The 6,394-nt window shown below is 38.2% G+C and overlaps 1 long non-coding RNA gene across 1 annotated transcript; it reads left to right on the top strand.

Annotated features, from left to right (window-relative positions):
• The first annotated feature begins 246 nt into the window (after positions 1-246).
• Positions 247-1,066, top strand: LOC103635861 (uncharacterized). The gene is made up of 3 exons (XR_002264183.2): positions 247-607; positions 685-813; positions 1,030-1,066. It is a non-coding gene; the product is annotated as an uncharacterized lncRNA (long non-coding RNA).
• The last annotated feature ends 5,328 nt before the right edge of the window (positions 1,067-6,394 follow it).

The following is a 6,394-nucleotide window of genomic DNA, read 5'->3' as shown; positions in this document are numbered from 1 at the left end:
ACTTAAAGTATAACTCTATTTTGTTTTTGACTTGACAGTTCCTCTTCAATTTGTCAGCTGTGTTCAAATTCAGATATGGTTTGACTATCGTAATCATATATGCATGGGTGTTACTTTATGTTTGCTTGTGTTTAATATAGAAGGCTCCCTTGCCTTCGTTCGATCATGTGGTATTTGAAAGTGATGTCTCTATAAATGAAGTAAGGCAGGGCAATACTTATGTTACTGTTGTCAGTTATTAGCTTTTTAAACCATGCATCTGTAAATGTGTCCTGTTTCAATAGGGTCTTATTATAGGACGTGATGCCACTGAATTAGGATGTTTGTTCTTTTGCTACCTTTGTTAAACAACATCAGATCATTCGTATTGTATCCTTCCTCGGATTGCTTCTTTTGTTCTACTACAAATATGCTCCACATGGCAGGGAGAGGTATGCTCCTAAATTTCTTATTTTTTGCATTGTGAAATGATTGTTCTAACAACATCAAGTTTGTGTTCTTCATATAATCTATCTCAGATTGCTCTGTGTTTTGCAGGTCTCGAGGTCAAGCCTGGACCCACTGTCAAGTGTGTGCTTGGACATGACTTTATCCTGCACTTTCCAGTGTAAATCTCATTGTAATGTGTACTTACTTTTCTCAGTTGGAATTGCTCTGTATACTTACTTGGATTTAATCCTATAGGCTGCATTTGGGGAATCAAAGAAAAGTGAAAGTGCCATGTCAAAGTTGATGACCAGAAACTTGCTATTGGAACCCTCTTTATTGAAAAATACCCCTAGATAGAAATTGATTTGGTTTTCAATAAAGAGTGTGAGCTATCACACACATCAAAAACTACCAGTGTATTTTTCTTTGGTTACAAGGTTGAGCAACCAATCGAGGAAGATGAATATTCTTTTTAACATTGATTTTTTATTAGTTTTATTTCATGTAAGACTGATCTAAACTATTTCTTTGTGGAGTATTTTGTTTCCTTGACCTCATTTTTGCTTCTTGCCTCTTACATAATCGATCTTGATTATGAAGATGAAGAGAAGGAGCTAAACATTCCAGTAATCAAGGAAAATGGTATATATATCTTCTCTTTTTTTTCCTGGTGGGTTTTTTCTAGCATTGTTGGGGTCGTTTGAATTATGGATTGTTTGGATCATGAATATATCTAATTGGGCAAAGGTGATGGGAAGGAGGACCAGAGAAGTGAAGTGAAGGCAGTTGCTGTAGCTTCAAAATCAAGTCTTGGGCTTGAAAAAAAGCAAGGATGAGTATGAGTCTGATGATTCTGATGAGGGTGAGTGATTATCTCCTGAAGAAGGCAATGTTGTGATTTGAAGGGTATGGTGCAGAAAAGTTTTGTCTGCATGTCATGCCAGTTTCATACAATGCACGTGCGAACGCACCGGGAGCCTACCACCTCACGTGCTCACCATTGTCGTGTTTGATACCTGACTGCTACTGTTGTTACTTCAAATCTCCAGGGTGCTCATGGAGTCATGGTGCATATGCTCATGTCTATAGGGTGTCAGTTTTTTTCATCGTCTACTTCTAGAGATAACAACTTTAGCATGTTGGTTAAAGATTCTCGGTGTGCTAAGCTTTTCTTTTTTGTTTCATTTGAAACTCAACTATATAGATGGTGCCCTACTTTACATTTTGGATACACAAACTGCTCCAAAATAAATGGAAGCTTATGTTTTCATTTCATTTGTTAGACTTGCATATTCTTCATCTGTCATGTACTTCATCCGAGTGCTTGGAATTTTAGTGCCTTCTTTTGCTTCTAACTAACATAGATGCTTTTGTGTTAAATGTATTTGGTTACCAAATTAGGACCATGTTTTCTCTTTGGATATTTCAGAACTAAAATCCCCAAAAGATTCCCTTATCTAAACACTTGAGTAGGGGAAGCAACCATGTTGTGCTGCGATAAGGCGTAGCTGATATGTGATGTGTAATTTGCATCTTTTTAATGTCATGTAACAGTAAGAGCCCATATGTATGACCCATAGTTCTTTTTTCTTTCCCTAAGCTAGGTTCCAAGTGAAGACATACCACATAGACTTATCAATATCGATAAAAAGGATTAGATTAGTGTAAACATATTTACCTATCACTAAAAATTGTATATTGACTTTTTAGAAATAATCTGTGCGTATTGATAATGTTTGCTCGGCATCAGTTCAATCTATTTGGTTCGACGTATTTATAATATTATTACATATTTATATCGTCAATATAATATTAGTACTACGATGATATTTTCTCACATGGATTTTACATATCATATTAATATTTGTTGTTTCATATCTATTGTTAATTCATACTATTTTCAGACATGAATTTGGTACAATATGGAAGAAATTGGTTGGTGCTTTACTGTATGGAGTATGGTTTTCTACAATATACTTATGCATGTGATTACAACATCGATTGTTGTCTACTGTGCAAATATAGAATTGTTCAGACATTCTTGTACCTATCTCTAATTGTTGTTTGAAAGGCATGACCTTAGTGGGTTTTCCCAAATAAATTTTATTTCATTAGTGCTTTGTCATTATTAACAACCTATAGGAGAAGGTGAAACTGGAGAATGAGCAGATGTGGCTGTTCATGGACGACAGCATCAAGAAACCTGCAACATGCAACCTGATTTTAAGAAAGCTGCCACCTGCAACATGACTGGACAGTGGTATCTCTGAGATATAATGTGGACAACGGCAAAGAATACTATGTATACACAACAGAAGAGTCCTGCAACCTGATTTTAAGTCCATTTGTAGCAAACAATCTTGGAAGCCATTAACTCGTTGAATTTGAAGCTGATGTGCAGTTTTATTTTTATGTCAGTTTAACTGATGTAGTTAGTTCCTAAGCAGATCCATGGCAACTTTTTTCACGCTGATGCTTGAGAAGTTGAGAGGGATGGAAATGACACTCACAATAAAAACTTTGATTTACTTTCTTGTGATCGTTGATCACAATAAACGCAGTGGCACAATATACCGTGTAATTGTCCTTTCCTGGTAGAACATGAAATGTTGAACTTCCTCTTGTGATATATAAAGCCTCTATACCCTACATAATATTTAACATCTTACGAAAATTTATTTGTGCTGCCCCATGGAATAGTATAGCTCTTGTCAACTAGATGATGGACCCAGTTGCACGTTTAAGCATTTTATAGTGTAGTGATTTGTCGTTCCGTATCTATGCTTCATACAAATTTTTTTGCTCCCGTCGCAACGCACGGGCACATACCTAGTCACAAACTAAAGTCTAAACTAGCAGAAAGGTTAAACTCGTTGATTGGCACTCTTTTCTTCTTCCTTCTTGAAAACATTGCACATGAAGCTTTTTTTCTCAGTTCTTACCAATCGTCGGAACTCCAAACTATACATAAACAGGCCAGGCCGGAGACGAACCCCACACTATCTATTTACACAATAAATCGAAGTAGCACACACACCTTATTAACAACGGCGAAAGCTGCCTGAAGCGGAGTCATATCTTCATAAGGGAGTGAACCGGTGACCAGGGTCGTTCCTCACTTTTCGGGGGCCCTGTGCGAAATTTGATATAGAGGCCTCATCCACACACAAATATATATAATTATACATGTAGTATCGAATATTTGACGTATAAAAATTATTATGCACTATTTTAAAGTTTATAAGATAACAAATGTAAAATATAGCCGAAAACACTTACTTGTTATCTGATATCATTAAAAATATCTTCTAACATTTTGTGATACAAAGTCATCGCTTATATTATTGAGATCAATCTCATCAAACAACTTTTTTATATATAGAATCGGCAAGCCATTTAACCTCTATTGAGTTATTGTTGACCATAAATAGTTCACAAAAATATTTCAATTTTAAAAAGCTTCTCTTTGTCGATGCAACCATCATGTGTATAGTAAATAATACTCTCTCTATATCAAATTAGAATTTGTTTTGCTTATTGAAAAATTCATCATTTCAAAATCTTTTCTTAACTTAAATTTTGAAAATTGGTGGTGGTGCGGTCCTTTTGCTTTGGACTAATACTTTCTCCCCCTTTGGCATGAATCGCCAAAAACGGATACTTGAGTGAAATATAAGCCCTTGTAACTACTTTCTCCCCTTTGGCAAACAAAATATGAGTGAAGATTGTACCAAAGATGGAGAGCGGAGTGACGGCGAAGGATGAGTAATTCGATGGAGTGGAGTGGAAGCCTTTGTCTTCGCCGAAGACTCAAATTCCCTTTCAATCTATGACATGGTTTGAAATACACTTGAAAACACATTAGTCATAGCATATAAAAGAGACATGATCAAAGGTATATTAATGAGCTATGTGTGCAAAACATCAAAAGAAATTCCGACAATCAAGAATATTTAGCTCATGCCTAAGTTTGTTAAAAGTTTGTTCATCTAGTGCTTTGGTAAAGATATCAGCTAATTGTTCTTTGGTGTTGATATATGCAATCTCGATATCCCCCTTTTGTTGGTGATCCCTTAGAAAATGATACCGAATGGCTATGTGTTTAGTGCGGCTATGTTCAACGGGATTATCCGCCATGCGGATTGCACTCTCATTATCACATAGAAGAGGAACTTTGGTTAATTTGTAACCATAGTCCCTAAGGGTTTGCCTCATCCAAAGCAATTGCGCGCAACAATGGCCTGCGGCAATATACTCGGCTTCTGCGGTACAAAGAGCTACGAAATTTTGCTTCTTTGAAGCCCAAGACACCAGAGACCTTCCCAAGAACTGGCAAGTCCCTGATGTGCTCTTTCTATTAATTTTACACCCCGCCCAACCGGCATTCGAATAACCAATTAAATCAAATGTGGATCCCCGAGGGTACCAAAGCCCAAACTTAGGAGTATAAACTAAATATCTCAAGATTCGTTTTACGGCCGTAAGGTGAGCTTCCTTAGGGTCGGCTTGGAATCTTGCACACATGCATACGGAAAGCATAATGTCTGGTCGAGATGCACATAAATAGAGTAGAGAACCTATCATCGACCGGTATACCTTTTGATCTACGAATTTACCTCCCGTGTCGAGGTCGAGATGCCCATTAGTTCCCATGGGTGTCTTGATGGGCTTGGCATCCTTCATCCCAAACTTGTTTAGAATGTCTTGAATATACTTCGTTTGGCTAATGAAGGTACCTTCTTGGAGTTGCTTCACTTGAAATCCTAAGAAGTACTTCAACTCCCCCATCATAGACATCTCGAATTTCTGTGTCATGATCCTACTAAATTCCTCATATGTAGATTCGTTAGTAGACCCAAATATAATATCATCAACATAAATTTGGCATACAAAAAATCATTTGCAAGAGTTTTAGTAAATAAAGTAGGATCGGCCTTTCCGACTTTGAAGCCATTAATGATAAGAAAATCTCTTAGGCATTCATACCATGCTCTTGGGGCTTGCTTGAGCCCATAAAGCGCCTTAGAGACTTTATATACGTGGTTAGGATACTCACTATCTTCAAAGCCGGGAGGTTGCTCAAAATAGACCTCCTCCTTGATTGGTCCATTGAGGAAGGCACTTTTCACGTCCATTTGGTAAAGCTTAAAGCCATGGTAAGTAGCATAGGCAAGTAAAATGCGAATTGATTCAAGCCTATCTACGGGTGCATAGGTTTCACCGAAATCCAAACCTTTGACTTGTGAATACCCCTTGGCTACAAGTCGGGCTTTGTTCCTTGTCACCACACCATGCTCATCTTGCTTGTTGCGGAAAACCCACTTGGTTCCTACAACATTTTGGTTAGGACGTGGAACTAAATGCCATACCTCATTCCTTGTGAAGTTGTTGAGCTCCTCTTGCATCGCCACCACCCAATCCAAATCTTGAAGTGCTTCCTCTACCCTGTGTGGCTCAATAGAGGAAACAAAAGAGTAATGTTCACAAAAATGAGCAACCCGAGATCTAGTAGTTACCCCCTTTTGAATATCGCCGAGGATGGTGTTCACTGGGTGATCTCGTTGGATAGCTTGGTGGACTCTTGGGTGTGGCGGTCTTGTAGCTTGTTCTTCTTCCTCATCTTGATTATGGGCATCTCCCCCTTGATCATTGCTCTCCTCTTGAGGTGGCTCAACTTCTTGATCTTCTCCTTCATCATTTTGAGCCTGACTCTCATCTTGAGTTGGTGGAGATGCTTGTGTGGAGGAAGATGGTTGATCTTGTGCTTGTGGAGGTTCTTCGGATTCCTTAGGACACACATCCCCAATGGACATGTTCCTTAGCGTGACGCACGGGGCCTCCTCATCATCTAGCTCATCAAGATCAACTTGCTCTACTTGAGAGCCGTTAGTCTCATCAAACACAATGTCACAAGAGACTTCAACTAATCCAGAGGATTTGTTAAAGACTCTATATGCCCTTGTGT

This window comes from Zea mays, chromosome 8, assembly GCF_902167145.1.
Source record: "Zea mays cultivar B73 chromosome 8, Zm-B73-REFERENCE-NAM-5.0, whole genome shotgun sequence".
NCBI lineage: Eukaryota > Viridiplantae > Streptophyta > Magnoliopsida > Poales > Poaceae > Zea > Zea mays.
The sequence above is the reverse complement of the archived record's forward strand: the minus strand, read 5'-3'. Positions and strand labels throughout refer to the sequence as shown.